The following is an 18,266-nucleotide window of genomic DNA, read 5'->3' on the forward strand; positions in this document are numbered from 1 at the left end:
CTGCTGGTGTGGGCAACAGGTGGGGTGCGAAAAGCCCTGGGCAGGGCTGGCAAGGCTGGTGTAGGCACTTTCAGACTTTGGCCCTGGAACAAATGTGTGGAGCCTGGCTGCCTGCTGGGAGCCTCTGGGCTCCTGGCCATCCTGGGTGACTTGGACCAGGGTGATCTTGTCATTATTAATGACCAGAATGATTTAAGCCAGGACCAAAAGGAAAGGGATATAAATGAGAAAAGCAATACAGCTCTGCCTGTGCTCTTTGCAAAAGCTATGGGCTGCTCACTATACCACTGGTACTGTTGTTTCTTAGGTATTTACCAGTGGGCTCTGCACTTCAACAGTTTGTGACTCTGCAGCCGGAAGGCGGTTTCTTGAAAAAAGGAGGCTATGCAGTGCTTGGGGAGGGTGTTAGAAGATGAACCCTGTGTACCTAAGACAACTAACCAACACTTCTTCCTTCAAAGCAGATTTAAGGTCCTTAATAATAAAGAAAACCCTAAAGATGACACTGTCTTAAAAGCCTTCAGGAGTTTGGACAGATTCATCATTCCTGTAGAACTAGGGCTGTCCCTAAAAGTAGCTTGCCAGGCTGTCACATGCTGAATGCCACAACCTGATAACTTCCTGATCCGCAGTAAAATTCATGTGACCAAGAGGATGTTTCCGCTATTCTGTTGCCTGGCTCCTTTCCTCTCTTGCCAACCCTTCAAGTTTTAAGAGATTTTACTGGATCCCAGTTGAATGGTGATGCCGCCAAGTATGTGCCAGAGGACGACGTGTTGTCAGGCTTCTGGATTGGCTTTGTGACCTGAAATCAACATCGTGGGTTCTCTGTTTTCTCAATTGCCAAATAACGGGTCTGAAGTTACTGCAGCTGGACCTGGTGGTCTGCATAGCTCGGCATTTCCTTGAGTCTTCATGAAAGTTTGCACATTCTTTTGCTAGAAACTCAGAAAATGTGAGCTGATTGTCTTCCTTTACGGAGGTGAGGTGTAGATTCCCAGTTGTGTGCCATTCCCCTCTTAGTGGCTCCTGACCCCGCAAACATGGCAAACATCGATTGTTCCCAGAGATCTCAAAAGCCTTTTTCCTTGCTGGGCCTCCATTTGCACTCTGCCACCCTGTTGGATGCGGGCTGATCTTTGTATTCTTGCCATTGCCCATCAGCCAATCCAATTACTTTCCGGCTGCAGTCAGGGGACAGTCCCTCAAAACAGCCTGGAACCCACACAGAAGCCCTAAGATGCAGAGAGACTCTGATCCCCACTCCACCCTCCATTCTGCCAAACGTACTTGACAGGGGGCCTGAGAGGAAGAACGACAGCTTCAAGCCAGCCACAGAGACTGAGAGGCAACCTCTGCACTGGCCACCTGGGCGCCTGGAGATGCACCCAGAGACCAAGCAAGTAGTAATCTCTTGCTCAGCCGCTAAAGGTCAAGGTTGGCAGGTGTTAGGGCGCGCTATGTTACTCCAGAAGCCAAAGCGGTGTGCTCAGGCTTCATTTTTATATCTTTAGGAAGAAAAGTAAACATCTTGTATATATTTCCGTAGTAGTCAGGCCCTCATTATGCATGATCACGTTCCAGAAATAAGGCTGCTGTGGCCAGAAAGCACCCAACTCACAGAAGACTCTTGGAACTTTTAGTTTGGACTTTTTGGTGACAGAAAGGAAAGACTACTTGGTGGCTGCAAAGTGAAGCCCTCAGATTCCCCATGCGGAAAACAGCCTCGGTGTTACCACGCAGGTGAGAACTGGGAAGCAGCAGCTCCCTGAAATTTCCATTGCCCGCCCTGCCGCGTGTTTCTAGCCCCACCCCCACCCCACCCCGTCCTCTGGCACCACACTTGGCGGGCATCACCATCCAACTGGGATCCAGTAAAGTCTCTTAAAACTTGAAGGGTTGGCAAGAGAGGAAAGGAGCCAGGCAACAGAATAGCGGAAACATCCTCTTGGTCACATGAATTTTATTGCGGATCAGGAAGTTATCTAACAGCTGCCAAAACTTCTGACTCCAGGGCTCCAAATGTTGACTGTTCCTCACACCTCAGCCTCGGGTGTGGAGCCTGCTTCAGAGGTATTCACATCGCCCATTTTCCTTCAGCTGCGATCCACCCCCACCTGCCTGACTGCATTTGGAGATGATTTTCCTTTTTTCAATTCGCCAGACCATGTGGCTCCCATACTTACCTGGACTAGCTCTTTCCTCACCCACTCCCCACAAGGGGAATTCTGAATCTCCTCCTGAGATGGGAAAGCCGGGTTGAGGAAGGGTCAGTAAAAGGAAGCCGAGCATGAAGTGCAGGCCTGCAATATCATAGTGTTCTCTGGGTGCCTTTGATTCATTCCAGAAAAGAAGTAATTTTAATGGGTGTCCTCCTACCCTTCGACTAACCCGAACACCCACTAATCCCCAGGCTTGAGTCAGGCTCACGCGCAGGAACCTGACTTTATAAGCCAGTGGGCTTGGCAAAGATCTGACCACACTGCAGGCGCTGAGACCGCAGGTTCTGGTGGACAGAATAGAGTTGCGGCAGACAAGGGGCCAGTTATTTGGGTGCACCTGGAAGCAAAGGTGCGCCTTGAGTAGCTGTGCCTGTGCGGTCGGTTTGGGGTTCCTCTAGGTGACAGTCTCGGGAGGATGCTTGCCCAGCTTCACCCCAAAGCCAAACCCAGCCTCACTGGGCTTGGGAAACCCTCGCCTAGAGGGCGCCGCGCTCCAAGACGACCAAGCAAAGGATCGCTGTGACCTCTGCCCGACAGTGCCCCTCTCCTGACCCTCCGGGGTCAGTGAGCAGTCACCCAGCGGAGCCCAGGCACACTCAGAGGCCAGGAGCTGGGGGACCCCAGGGAATTCACCCATAGGTGCAGCACCTCGGCAGAGGCCGACCTGGGGAGCCCGCAGCGCTCCTCCGGGCGGACGCGAAGGCACGGGCGGGTGGGGCGCGCTGCACCCCACTACCCGGGCCCTGACGTCGCGCACCCCGACGTTCACCGGCCCGAGTGCACCCCTGTGCCCCGCTGGCGGCGTGCACCCCGGAAGTGCTCGGCGGGACCGGAAGCGGCGGGAGCCCGGGGGGGGGGGGAGCCCCTCGCCCCGCCGTGCGCCCTGCAGAGCGGCCCCGCCCAGGCCAGGGGGCGCCGGTCCGCCCCGCCGAGGAGGGCAGCGGAGCCCGGGGAGCAGGCCTCTGCAGGGGCGCGTGCACGGACCCCCCCCCCCCCGGGAGCGCAGGGAGAATGTTCTAGGATCGTCGGCCGCGAGTCATCATTCCGCACGTAGTGAACGGCCGCCCGCCGCTGCCCTCTGCGCCCGCTGCCCTCGGCGCCCGCTGCCCTCTGCGCCCGCTGCCCTCGGCGCCCGCTGCCGGCCTCCGCCCCGCGAGCCCCGCGCGGGGGCCGCAGCTCGCCGGCACCGGGCTCGCGGGCGCCGGGGTCCGCCGCGGTGAGCACGCCCGGGATCCACCCTGGGCTCGATGCCGTGACACAGGAAACATCTGGGAGTTTTCGCCGGGCGTTTGGGAAAGTACTCACTTCCGAACTCGGCGCTAAGGTGTGCGAGGGTCCAGACAAAGCCGGGTCTGCAGAGGGGGATGGGCCGGGGGTGCAGCCCTGCCAGCTGCCCGGGTGCACACCGGGGGGCGAACTGGTGGCAAGCGCTTGGGTGAAGGACGAATTAAACACTTAGACCCGCGTCCGCGCGTTCTGGCCCCATTGTTTTAATGTCTGTACTACTTAGCCGCAGTTTGAGAAAGAATAATGCCTTTACATTCAGAAAAACTTCAAAGACCAGGAGTTGCTCAATATGGAGCACACATGGTAGTCTCCGAAGGCCTTGCCTGCCAAAATATGTTTCTCAGTATTTTTCTTTTCTTTTCTTTCGTTCCCCCGCCCCCCACTTTTTTCCTCCCCAAATGGGAGGGAGCCATGGGCTCAGGTTACCTAGGGCGGTTTGCGTTCACAGGAAGCAGTTGGAGGCTCCACCGAGTAGGCCTTTCGGGAGCAGAATCTACTCCAGGAAGGCGCTGTGAAGATAGGTGGGCGATGGAGACCTGAGCCCAGAAGCTGCAACTTGCCGGGGACCGAGAGCTGGTGGTGGTAGCGTTGAAACATTATCATATTCAAAGATGTTAGGTCGCGTTCCGCATTGTGCAATGACATTTTCCTGTTGGTAACTGCTCCCATAGTTTGGTCAAGATAGCTGGCTTGTATCCTCAGGCCTTAGCATACTCCATGTACAGGGACGCTTACTATATAGTTACCGAATGAAGACTGAACACACTAAGTCGCGCTATGGCTGTCAATCCACTTTTTAATTTCTGTGAAGGAAGATTCGGTTGCAAAATTTTTCTTTTTACTATTATTTAGACCACTGTTTCAGTTTTTTGTTTTTTGAGAGAATAGTTGGCTAAAGTTCAGTTTGTTTCAAGAGTTCTCTAGGGGAATCTCAGAATGTTCCGGGTCATAAAAATCATCCAGTTTAACTTGTGGATTGTCCTAAAGATAACCTGAGACCCAAAAAAGGTAAAAGTTACTGGCCCAGGGAGCGTAGCTGATCTGGGACTGGGGAAGAAGCCCCTTTCCCATGCTTGGTGCAGGCTGCCTCACCATCCCACATTGCCCATCAGTGGAGGAACAAGCTGGCTAACTTCCTTTTTTCTCCCTCATTGATTAAGTGGACTCCTTTCGTCACCTCTGAAAAATGAACTCAGGATATTATCCTTTGGCAAATTTACATGCAGAGTTAGTATTAAAGGCAGGGGTGAGTTCTTTGGACTCCCATTTAAAAGAAGATCCATGCTGTCGCCAGAACATGCAGCTCTTTCTAACACAATATTGATGGTGGGGGAAGGAAGCACAGCACACATGGAGCTAATTAAAAATGAATCATCAAATCTTCCAGCTTTCTTGTGACAGACATGATATACACAGAGACCAGTGGGCAATTACACTTCCAATAGTCAGAAAATGTGCTGTAGACCTCCGTTTGCCATCAACCTGCTGGATGTTTGGTCACTCAGTTGGTTTCACTACTGTTTTTCCCTCTGTCTCTGATTGTGTGTTTCTCTATATATGAATATACATAAAATATAGATATACAGTGGTACCTCAGTTTACAAACTTAGTTTGTTTTATGACTTTGGGGAAGATGGCTGCAGTTGTGTTTATCACCTGATGTGGAATCTGCAAAGGGAAGCACGTCTTTGTCAAAAGCTTTTGCTTGAGAACTGAGTTGTTTGTGAACAGAAGTATTTGTGAACCAACGTATTACAATATATGGGCATATACATTTAATTATTCTTAGCTGGAAAAGTTGATAATATTCTCTTTTGGGTACATAAATCTGATGTGAGTTCTCATGTTTGCTCATTATATATGTCAACATTCAAAACAAATTCAGTGATTTCCTTACTCACGTTACATGTAAGCAGAATAGCTACCAGAACCTTGCTGATTTCTAATGTGAAGTAGTGAGAATGTCAAACTTAGAAAAGGCTTTCAAGGTGCACCAACCCCTTCGACTTGTGGTCCCGAGAGCTAAATTTCTGAAATCACATGGCTGGAGAGCCTACTTAGGGCTGTATTCCTCTAAAAAAGTGACTGAAGGGCAGACATATATGTGCTACTGCTTTTTCTGCTTCAATCATCTTCGGTTCTCATTTGCACTCAGACCAGGAAAAATGGCCAGGATATAATTCACTCAGGTTCAGGCACATCATTTATTTCTTTATTTGTATTTGTTTGTTGGTTGGATTTTTTAAAAAAATAATTTTTTTTAATTTTAAAGTGAATAAAACCAAGCAAAATAAAACAATAAAGCCCATTAAAGCAAAACAGTGCAAGTTACACAGGACTTCAAAACAAGATAATAGGCAATCAACAATGGCTGCCATAATGCCTCTTGCCATCTTCAGAACAGCTGCCCATACCATCAGAGATCAAAAAACAAAGTCAAACAAAACAGGACAGTACATACCAATAAGAACAAAACATGAACACAATACATGACTTCAAAGTAAGATAATGGTTGGTTTGGAGTCAGGACTTCTCTGTGTGGTCAGGTCTCAAAGCTGGTTTGAACTCATGTAGCTCAGCCTGGCCTCTGGTTCCTTCCTGGACCTTCTCTTCTGCGTGCTGGGATTGGAGGTATGGGTCATCACATCTGCTCAAGGAGCACAAATTCAAAACAAACTCAGTACTGTTTCATGTGAGTGATGCTTCTTTTTTTATTAGTGCCCAGCAATTATACAATATAAAGGGTTGTACTGTGACATTTTACACATGTATGTAACCTTTTCATTCTGTTCACTCCTCCAATCCCCTTCTTTATTCTCCCTTTCCTGATTCCCTTGATCTTCTCTAACAGACTGCCTTTTACTTTCATGTCATTTTTTTGGAGTGGGGTGGTGCTTTTTTAAACATATCTGCTTTACTGTGTTAGACTTGAGCTCTTAAGAACCACTAAGACAATGGGTCCTCTAATGAGAGCTACAGTCCCAAGTCTCACTTGTTTTTAAAATTGAGCTTGATGTAAAAGAGACACACATTTCTACTCAAACCTTTAAAAAAAGCAAATTAAATTGAATGAATGTTCATAATAGTATTCAGCTGATTCTCTTCCCTTACATAACTCCCAATTCACATATATTGGGGATGATGACAAGAATTGTGCTCTGTATTATAGAATAGGATAGTGGAGGAGCTAACAAGAATTATCTACCATTAAGAATAAAGTAGTAGAACTGGGTGGCACATACCTGAAATCCCAACACCAGAAGGCTGAGGTAGGAGGAATGTTGTGAGTTCAAAATCAGCCTGGGCTACAACACAGTGAGTTGAAGGCCTACCTGAACTACACAGTGAGACCCTGTGTCAAAAAGAAAGAGGGGTCCAGGGATTTAGCTTCATGGCATAAGCTCCTGCCTGGCAAGTGCAAGGTTGAAAGTTTGAGAGAGAGAGAGAGAGAGAGAGAGAGAGAGAGAGAGAAGTAAAGCTGTTCTTATTTGCTCTGCGATGGCTCTAGTGCTGTCTACCATGTTGAAAGTGAAGTCTAGGACACCTCTTCTCTCATACCCACTTCTTTCAGCTGGGCTAGAATCCAGTGTATTTTAGAGGAACACTCATGATCTGTTTTTCCTGGGTGTGTGGTGGGCCAAGAGGCTTCTTTGCACTGCAATCATCTTTTCCTGTGTCACCTTCAAGATGGGGACACTGATGACTTGGGCATTGAAATAACCCCAAGTAGCACCATGTCTGAGAGACCCTCCCTTAGCAGAGACTTAGTGGGAGAAGGGGCTCCCAGCCTTTCCAGGACATGGTCCTGGGCAATAGCAGAGCTAAGAATTCAGCCAGTAGACAGGGGGCCTTCTGCATCTAAGTGTGGGGATTATTTAAATAACTCGTCTTTGCCATAGCTAAGCAACATAGGAAAATGAGCTCTTTTCAATGTAATCCTCAGGTCTTGTTTTGGACCTCTTTTGTTTTTAAGTGAAACCCTCTCCTTGGGCAATAATTATAACACTTTTTGAGGTGGTTGTGAGGAGTAAATGAGATAATCTGCTAAAAGTATTTTGTACAATGTGAGACACATAGCACTTAAGGTACATTAGCAAGCCTTGTTAACTGAGGTTAGCTGTGACTTCAGCTGATGTTGATGGCGTGTCTATTCAGACCTCTTCTTGGAGGTCTAACTCCCTACTCAAGGACATTTCCATGTAGATATAATTCAATTTTTAAAACTCAGTATTTAGAACAGAATTTCTTTCTAGCCCACTGAATACTCGTAATGCATGCCCCTGGACTATGTGAACTGTGCCCTCTTCCATCCAGTACTTGGGCCCATCACCTGCCAGTTGTCACCAGGTACTTCTAAATAGCTTTCAACTGCACTGTGTTTTTTTTTTCCTGCCTCAACAATGATTCTGAGCTTTGCCTGGTACTGAGGACTGAGTGCTAAGCTACATCCCTAGGCATTTTTATTTTCTATATTTTTAGACATAGTTTCAAGTTTCCCAGGTTGGCCTCACTCAGGATTCTCTTGCAAGTGTGCAGCACCAAGCCTGGCTTGCCTGCATCATTCTGTCATTTGTCCCACCACCAGTGCCCCATCTACTCTGTTCCCAGGGCAGCTCTTTACATTGTGCATTGTGCATCACACACTGTCACGTTTGGTCATATAATTTCTCTACTTGCAATCTCCCTTTCCCTGTTCCATAGACTTGAGGAAAACCTAAACGCTGCGCATGTAATATTCATGATGATCTGTAGTCTCCTTTCTCACCACTCTCCCTGCATACACGATAACTTGTATCTCCGCTGAACTACACCGAACACTCGTAGAGCCTTTCACCTTTGTGTCTGTTCATGTGTGTCCCTTAAGCCTTGGCTGTTCCTCTCTTCTTTCCAGTGGACTTTATCCCAACTGTCCTTCAGGATTTAGCCCAAGTGTCTCCTTTTCCTGGAAACCTTCACCCAGCCCCAGCAGAGTATAATTTTTCCTCTTCTCCACTAACTGTGAGTTTTTTGAGGGCAGTGGAGTGTTTCTTGCCTCTTTATGACCACCATGCCTTAGTGTCTGGCACATGGTAGGTGTCCATTGTACATCTTATGAACATGATAATAACCCAGCATTGCAATTGAGGGCATTGGTTCTATTAACATTTATCATCAAAATCTGCAGAAAGTTTTCCTTTTTGAGTTTAGTTTTCTCACGTGTAAAATGAGGGTTAAAAATGCCCTCCACATGAGGCATGGTGGCAAACACCACCTGTAACCCCAGCACTCAGGAGGCTGAGCCGGGAGGATCACAGTGAGTTCAAGGCCAGTCTGAGCTACATAAAATTTTAAAAATGCTCTCTAATGATGTGAGGAATAAGTTAAAAGTGAATGCAAACTTGTAAACCAAGTAGCAGCAGCATACATGCATCAATTGTTATAACAAATTGTTATAACAAATTCCTATACATGCATATAAGCATGTGTACATACCTGCATGCAGTATATATATGTTTGCTGTACATATGTTTGTGTTTATGTTTCTGTATGGTTATGTGGAATGAAAAGACAGTCTGCAAACAGCTTTCTCTAGATTCCTGTCTCTAAAAGGCAGCTGAAATAGATTGATAATGTATTCTGATAACTTGTGCAGATTCATTAGATGGAGTGATTTGTGGTCTCCCGTTAAGTCATTCAATGAACCCATTACACCCATACACACCAACAGTGTAAATTCATAAGGCACTGTATGGGTCATAACAGCTCATTCTCATTCTTCTCTATGACTATGTTACCTTGCTAAGAAAATAGCAAAGTCAAAGGCACTTTCCCTCCACTTTTTCATTTGACTTCCTCTCCAGTCCTTTGGAGTAGTTACTGAAGGCCTGGGCGTCCTTGTCCCCATTCTTTATGTGAAAAAACCGAGGCATAGGGGCCTCATTTAATCTGGCTTTTTCTGAAGTCTCGGCAGAGTGGAGATCCAAATCCTAGGATGCCCTTTCTCCTGTCTTTCCTTTAGCCCCGCATCGGTATAGGGAGTTTGCACAAAACAAGGGGCGCTGCTCACCAGAAACAGATCCGTGCTTCTTTCTAACGCTTTAATTACCACAGTTACCTCTGCACTTTGGACTTGCTTTAAATGCGAAACCCGCTATTCTAAAGTCAGTAGCAAGAGCAGCTCCCAGCTCCCGACTGGATAGTGGCCTCACTTTTCGCAGCGCAGGGCTTTCTCCCTGCGCCCCGCCAGTCCCGGGTGGAAAAGAGAGGCTTCGGCCCCTCCACCACCTCTACCTCCCGCCTCTGGTTCTTCTCTAGAAAGCCAGGTGGCGCCAGCTCTCAACCCCTGCTGGAGCTGCAGGGTTTCCTGGCTGGCTCAGAGTGCAGCGCGGAGGAGGTTGGAGGAGCACAGCTCCGGATTGGCGCTTTCCGCGCGCGTGGAAACCTTTGCGTTCTTCTGCGCCCCTCGCAGGATACGGCAGCCCCAAAGGAAAGCGGAGTGTCCTGTGTGCCACATGGAGCTTGGGGAAAGGAAATGATTAAAGCCGTGAGGTTTCCTGGCTCTTCACGGTGTTTACGGTGGGTTTTGATTTGGAATGAGAGCGAGGAGAGGTTAAGGCCGGTTCCAATCTACCCGCATCCTGAATCTGTCTGGGATGCAGATGACAGTGGGGCGGGTGGGCACGCGCGCTTTGGTGCGCACGTTCCTGTGGGTGCAGCATCCTGTCTCCGTGTGTCACGCGTGGAAGGCTCTGTCTAAACGGTGCATGTTTATAAAGCGGCAGAAATCCTCCAAGCTGTAAGGGAGGGCTGAGGGGTGCCATGTGGCAGTTAAGGCCCTGAATCTATTCTAGAGGACACACGTTTCCGTTTTCAACCCCTCTTTTTCATAATCTTTTGAAATGTTTCCAATCTTCCGAGTATTGTAATTTTAACAGGGAGAGGGAAGAAACCCTATCATTGTACAATTATATTAACTTGATTTAAACCAAACTCAATGAAATGAAAATACTGAAACTTGGAAAATAATTGCTAATCTGCTCATGAAAATTTGGCCATCATATGTGCTGCTGTTGCAAATCATCACCAAATCTGAAGTTAAGATGGATTCAATAGAAGTTATTTAAAAATTCATTGGAAGACTAAGAGAAGAGAGGTGCTATTATAGCTTATAATTTTAAGATTTTAATTGAAATGACAGTAATACATATTCCAACACATAGACCACTCAACAGCATTAATAATGAAGACAGTGTGCTACCAATACTGCTTTTTAATAGCACTGATGGTGTGTTTACGACAGTGTGCAAGTGAGAACTCCTTTTTCTTTTTCTTTTTTTTTTTTTTTTTTCTTATCAGTACCGGAGATCGAACTCAGGACTGCCTGCTTGCAAGGCAGGTGCTTATGCTGCTGAGCTAAATCCCCAGCCCGTGAGAACTCTTTTTCAAGCTGCAGGCTGCCAAACATTAATAAAGAAATCAATAATATGAAATTTGACTAGCCTTATGAAATAGAATAGATAATATCAAAAGGATTTTTTAAATGCATTTCTCAAACCTGCCATTATTTGTGGGTACTGGCTACTGCATAACAGGTGACATTAGGAAGATGTTTGAAAGCTGTAATTTTAGAAACTTCCCTGTTTCTCTAACAAGGTTCCCATTAGATTTATGCTCTTCTGGTTTAGGGTGTGAGGCCGAGGCTCTTGCTGCCTGCCCTCTGCTGCTCTGCCTTGAGCTGCTGGGGTCTGAACCCTTGGCAGCCCTGACACTGGCATGACCTGGTGTGAAAAGGATTGGCAGGTGGGCATCCAGCTTTCAAAGTCTTACCCCAGCTTTCCTGACCACTAAAGTAACTCTGGAGGGCCTGTCAGGCTTCCAGCCCCAGGAGTAGGCCTGGAAAGAAAGAATGGTACAGAGTCCTAGGAGAGCAATGATAGCTATATTGGAGAGATTAATTAGACTAGGAACTGTGGAGCAGACACTGAAGCAGAAGGTGCTTACTTAAGCTGGAAATGGAAGAGGAAGCCAGGCTGCCTGGAGTCAGAAAGTTTTATACAGGAGACTCATGATCTTAACTGGGATAACTAGAATAGTGTTGGACCATGGAGAGCAATTCAAGGACTTAGGGAGTTATATAGGGAGCAAGGGGTCCTTCTGTTTCTCCTCCTACCTCTCTGCCCCAGTGTCTGAGAAAAGCAGATACTATTTTTACTGCTCAAGTTTTAGGACGCTGATTAAACCATGTTTACTTGCGGGAGGTTGTTTTCCTATTTCCTGATAAGTAGACCTCTTGGAGCCTATCCTCTGGAATATCAACCATCTCCCACTTATTTTTCCATTCTGGATGGTAAGATTAATAGCTGAGTCAAGACCCAGCTTGGGAGTGGCCTTTCTTGTTTCTCTTCATGTAAAAACATGCTGGCCAGAGCTTTAGGTCTGTAGTCAGGGAAAAAGAAACGAGGTTCGGATGTAAATTTTAGAAGAGATGTACCTAACTGTTTCATTTAGCTTTATCAGAGCTCTGCACTGAGATATAATACTAGTTTTGTCCCACAAGTAATCAAGCCAGGATTATTTTCTGTATTGTTTGTGCCAGAAATGTATTATTCCTTATAGCATGCGTTGACAAACTTTAGAAGGCACCAGAATCACCAAGAGAGCTTGTTAAAACACCAGTCACTGGGCCCTCTCTATTATCTGACTCACGAGGTCTGAGTGGGGCTTGAGAATCTGTGTTTTTAACAAGTGTCCAAGTGGCGCTGATACTGGTTCAGGGATCAGACCTTTGAGAATGACTGCTCTGTGACCTCTTGAGAAGTATGTGAAATGGGAAGGTGAACGTGCTTCTAAATCCCTTAAGGGCGCCTTCCCTCCCCCAGCCAATCCTTTAGCTCCAGGCTGCCTGCCAGCAGGTAGTATCCTCTGAAAACCTTAGTGGAATAGGTTTCCAGAGGGATTTAGTTACAGTAGAACTGTATCACTCTGTGTTTCTAAAAGAACATGCCAGAAATAGAAATATTAACATGTTATAAACATGTTAATGTTGGCTTATTTTTAGTCTTGCATATTTTAAAGCCTAAAAGGAAGCATTTAAGTGACCAATCAAGGTTCTGACATAAAAGCTGAAGCAATGGTAAAGCTGGTATTAGTAACTAGAGGTAACATTTAGCACTTCGCTGCAATAGGGCAGCTATTGCATATTAAATGGGAATTTGTGGCCTGAACATTAATGTGACTGACTTTCTGCCAAGATATCCCTGGCTTCTGGGGCCAGGCTCCCGGTGAATTGATGGCCTGTGGCTTCCATCCTTGAGCTCTGCTGTGGCTCCTGGGCCTCAGAGGAAAGCAGGGTTGTTTTGAAATCTAGCATTCTTAATGGAGCGATTCCTGAACGTGAAATGTGCAAGAAAATAAACTAAAAGTGAGGTGAGAAGTTGCTCTGTTGAAAAGTTGGTGACCTTTCCAAGGCTACTTTTAAAAGAACAGATTTGTTTTCTTTGACACTTTGGGAATGATTTAATAAAATATAACAACATCAAAGAAATTATCCAGTTTGTTTCATGTCCTGTAGTCTGGAATATCTAAACTAAATCCTTGCAAATGAGCATCTTTATTGGTGAAATTTTGTTGCAAAATTTGGCATAGACTGTTTTGAAGTCTCAGACTTCTAGGCGCTATTGCAGAACTGGCAAAATTCAAGGCATTTTTACTGATTTAATGACATTTTTTTCATATTGTCCCTATAATCACCTGCTTTATGAACTGTAGCTAGAGCTGATGTTGTAACTGGTAATTTTCTTAGAACCCAACTTCATTTATATTTTTCTGTCTTTGATTTTCATCATTTCTGGGAATTGTTAGTAGATGGAATAAAAAGAATACATTATAAACAATTCAAAACACCAAAAACAAAATTCCTTGGAGCTTTTTCAGATACCACACATGCAAATAAATGTGGCTTTGCATTCCAGTGACATTCAAGCAGGGATTACATTTTCCTCATTAACCTCTTTCTTAACCAACCAGTACTGTTTTTGTGAGCATATTTTATCTAAATCACGATTGACATTTTGAATTAATTGACATTGATTCAAATCAAATGAAGAAGAAAATGTCTTCTTTTGATCTCAACATTTGTGCAATTCCAGCCGTATTATACCAGAGCAGGAACACCTACTGGTTTTGAATAAAATCAGATTGATTGATTTTCTTGTTTCCAGAGCCAAAACCAAAACCAGGAACAACCCCTAAAAGTGCTAAATATGTGTTTTCCTGCACTCCTGAGGAAAGAGGGGGGAAGGAACAATCCATAATACACATCCCAGGTAGGAACATGATCACCACCCTCATGGCAAGACTGATACTTCTAAGTTCTAAGTGAAAAAACAATCTGTTTTCAATAAATTATAACCAATAATTCCTCTGCTAATATGAAGACTTTAATTTGAAGCAATAGGAATCCTCTTGTTTCTACAGAATTTCAGCAAGTTTGTTTAGAAAGCCTGTAATTTTAGTGGGTGCAGCTCAGTGGTAGAAAGCATACTTTGCACGCACAAGGCCCTTGGTTCAGTCATCCCTTTCCCCAGCGCAATAAGTAAAATAAACAAGTAAAAGAAGAGAAAGAATGCATATTTGGTAGGAGGAGAAATGTAACCTGGTTGTTCTAAAAATTTCTATAATCACTTTTATTTGAATGTATGCATTTTGCTCTAATACAGAACAAAAGTACATGTTTTTGCAGTGTTGATATTTAATGGCAGGTGATGACAAAACTGTGTATAGTTAGGTATGTCTATCTGTGTAAAACGAACAAGGCATTAAAATGGCACCCGCTCTGAGTTAAACCTGGGTTTAAAGAAACCCTCTATCACCTGACTTACTCTCTGTTAGCTCTCTCTTGTGGTCAAGCATTCTTTTTCAATCCTCCATTTTCTCATACGTTGTTTTAAACACTGTAATCTTAGCTCAAGATAGCATGACTTGAAAAGAGGACACCACCAGTCTCCTAAGGGTACACAGTATTAAAACACCCTTTAGTGTTATTCGACACCATTTTTATTCACGTGCTTTCTACTGAGTGTTTGTCAGATGAAACCATATTGCTAAATATTTGCAGAGCCAAATTATTGACAAAATGCTTGTGATTCCAAAAGAATCTGCTTGATTGAAAGCAGTCACAGTGTTTCAGTGTGAGAATGTTGTTCATCCTTTCTGTTGGTGTCTTTGGAGATTCCTATTAGACTGTATCTCTGGACTTTTTCTGTCCCCAGATAGCAGTTTCTCCACGGTTAACTGTGAGCAGATTAGAGCTAGAGTTTTAGAAAATTCTACTTCTTGCTTTTTATTCCCTGAGTAACTTTTAGGAAAATCTCATCATCTTCTTCCATATTCATCTCTAATTCATACAAAGCTGATTTCCTTCTATGCATTAATAATGTCCAGCAACACCTACAAATTGCATAAACATTCTTGGCCATTCCCAAAGTTTGCCAGTGGCTGCCAAGACACAGCTATGCCCTCTTCTAGAACGTTTGAGTGCTCATTTAAGTCAGGTGACTTCAGAATAAATTTACCACTTATCTCTAAATATCCCAATTTAGTTGACACTTAGTCTGATTGACAGAATGATACCAAAAGCAGCTCTGTCACTAAGCATACCAGAAGGCCATTTCTATGGAGAAAGAAAAATGATTTTATGGAAAATTGAATTTGCATACAATACTTGGTGATAGCCTGGTTTGTATTGCTCTGATAGAATATCATAACCTGAGTAATTTATACTGAAGAGAAATGTTTTTGGCCACTGGGAGGCTTGGAAGACCACGAGCATGGTGCTGGCATCTGACCAGAGTCCTCATGCTGTCGTCATTGATAGCAAGCAGAAGAGTAAGATAGGGTCCAAGCCTACTTTTAAAATTAAGAGTCTTGATAACTAGCTCACTCCCCAGAAAATGACATTAATCCATTTCTGAGGCCAGACAACCTGAACAAATCCTTACTTTTGAGGGCCACCTCCCAACACTATTGGCATGGGAAAAAGTTTGCAGCATACACATGTTAGGGGACCCATTCAAACTATAGCAGTGATCATAATTTACTAGAATTTTAAAAAAACTTTAAAGCTCAAATGTGTGGAGAAAGTTTTGTGTTATTATCTTTTGTAAGAGAGAGTCCTTTCTTTGTCTATGACTTGTACTCTAAGTCATTTTGACCGTTCTTTTAAGAGTATGGTACACAGTGTATTAACTATTGTTATTCTCTAATTATATGTTATGAAATTTTATTTTCCATAGAAGAGTGCTTTTTAATGTTATCTTTATTAATATATACTTTTATTACATTAAAATAAAAAACAAAAAATCAAATGGCTTTTTTTTTACTAAAACAGAACTACCAATGTGAAAACTCACAAAGAAGAAAACATTATTTTGTCTTATTTTCTTATTTTAAATTTACTTACTTTGTCAAATCACTCTCTTAACTAATAAGAAAAGAAAGAGGAACATGACTCATCTGTATATGGAATTTCAGGAAAGCTAATGTTCCAAACCAGGTTTTCTGAACTGTTTCAAGGACTTTTTCTGTCTAGCTTCATCTTGTTTAAAGATGTTAGAGCTATGTTGAGATTAATATCAACAATCAAAAAGTAATATCATGGTTCTGGTTGTCATTAGCCTGTTTAGACATGCTAGAACTAGATTGCCTGTGTTAAAACTTAATGGACTAGAGAAGAAAAGCATTCAAAAAATCTTAATGATGGGGGCTTCAGCTATCCAGGCATCTGCCAGATGTCTCATTTCCTAAATTCAGAACATCTGATAAATCCATGATTTCCTCAATTAGTATTCTCAGCTCTGACTGCACATTAGGATGCCCCAGAGTTCAAAACAAATTTTGATAGGTAGCTTCATCCTACACTAATTAAAGCAGACTCTCTCAGACTCTCAGAGTTGACCAAATAGTTCTCTGTCTTGTTTTTTTTTTTCAAGTGCCCCCAAATGATTCAAATGTGCAGCCACGTTGAGAATCGCTAACCCACATGATAATTTCATCTTTTAGAAAGGAGAGAAAGTGATGAGGAGGATTAACACCCTGCTTCTAATTCTGGCCAGCTAGGAAGACTTGAATGGAAAATCAGAAGACAGAAACCCTGGAAAAGGGCCACCTGGCCATCAGAAAATTCCAGAGGGATGCAGTCACTGCCAGACACACACTGTTAGACTGAGCTTAAAAATATTTCAGGAAATTATAAAAGCTTGGTTTTGATGCCCTGCTCTGAGATTCCGAAAAGAATCAGGGGATATTCCTCATAATAAAATTCTGATACTACCATTTCAAATGGTCTAAAGTGAGAGAGGAGGTATAATAGGAGGGGAAGAAAAAATAAAATACGGAGGTAACAAAGAGATTTAGTATTTTCAGACAGGAAACTGTCTGCTGAGATCAGATATATTTTTAAATGATGTGTGTAAAATGTGAAGGCTGATCTAGAAAAGTAAGCAAGAATACAATACAATTTGTTAAGAATATATAATATATATATATGGGCTGGGGATTTACTTCAGTGGTATAAGCGCCTGCCTGGCAAACATAAGGTTATGAGTTCAATCCTTGGTATCAAAAAAAATATGTATATATAAGAAAAGAGTCAGAAAGACTAAATCAGAAGGCAGTTAACATTTAAGTGATGGGGAGGACTATTTGGATCAAAGCAAGAAAACACAGGATCCCTGCATGGCTGTGATGACATTATGTCCATGATAGAGGAGACGAGGGGGAGCTTTTTATTTCACTGTTTCAACTAGGAAGGGTAAGACAAAGTCTGGTGAGAAGAAATTGAAGGGAAAGTTCACTTAGGAGGAAATGCTAGCTGTCTAAACAAGTTCAAGCACTGCCTGGAAATACAAACCAGAGTGTTAGTAGAATTTTCAGATGCAATTGCCTTAATCTTTAAAAAAAGATGGAAAGTTAGAGAAACTCTGAGACCTACTCCACAGTTTTATGTTTTGAAAGTACAAAAAGTCTTTGAACTATAGACATGAGGGCCTGCTGATTTTTCAGTTCAAAAATTCTAGGATTTACATTCGAATTCAGTTTGAATGCAAGCTTGCTAAATTAAATCATGCTTGTGACATAGTTTGAAGAGGGTTGAGACCAGGAATCTTAAAATTTTAAACAATCTAATTCAAATTCAGTAACTCATAACCTTTGTGAATCAGATAAAAGTGATGTACCCTTTTGAAGTACAGTAGTTAGAACTGCAGTATAACAAAATATCCCAAAACTTAGTGGCTTAAAACAAACTATTGGTTGAGTATTTCTAATGCAAAAGCTCACACTCCAAAATGTTCTAACGTTTGAATTTTTTTGAGCACTGACAGGATGCCACCAGTTGAAAATTCTACATTTGAGTTTATGTGATGGGTCACAGTTCAAGGCAGACACACTAAAAATATTGTATGAAACTACTTCAGACACATATACAATATGTATGTGAAATATAAATGAATTTTGCATTTAGACTTGAGTTCTACTCCTAGAATATGAAGGCATATGCAAATATTCCAAAATTTAAACAAATCTGAAATCAGAAGCATATCTAAGAGTGACTCAACCTATCCTCACAGTCTGCAATTTGTGCTGGGCCCAACTAGGTGATTCTTCTGCTGGCTTTTCTAGGATCCCTTAGGTAGCCTCAGACCCTGATGCTTAGCTGAGGTGGAATGATCCAGATAATCTCAGTCACGTGTTTCATGGTTGTTGCTGGTTATCAGCTGG

At 43.6% G+C, this 18,266-nt stretch overlaps 1 long non-coding RNA gene across 4 annotated transcripts in view; it reads left to right on the forward strand.

The window, feature by feature from the left end:
• The first annotated feature begins 3,084 nt into the window (after positions 1–3,084).
• LOC101787926 (uncharacterized) overlaps positions 3,085–18,266 on the forward strand; it is a 46,262-nt gene continuing 31,080 nt past the window's right edge. For all 4 annotated transcript variants that reach the window (XR_010042606.1, XR_010042605.1, XR_010042607.1 and 1 more), the window contains exons 1-2: positions 3,085–3,546; positions 3,958–10,064. This is a non-coding gene — a long non-coding RNA (uncharacterized LOC101787926). The remainder of the gene's footprint in view (positions 3,547–3,957; positions 10,065–18,266) is intronic.

This window comes from Cavia porcellus, unplaced genomic scaffold (assembly GCF_034190915.1).
Source record: "Cavia porcellus strain 051 isolate PalLab524CR breed Dunkin Hartley unplaced genomic scaffold, mCavPor4.1 scaffold_24, whole genome shotgun sequence".
NCBI lineage: Eukaryota > Metazoa > Chordata > Mammalia > Rodentia > Caviidae > Cavia > Cavia porcellus.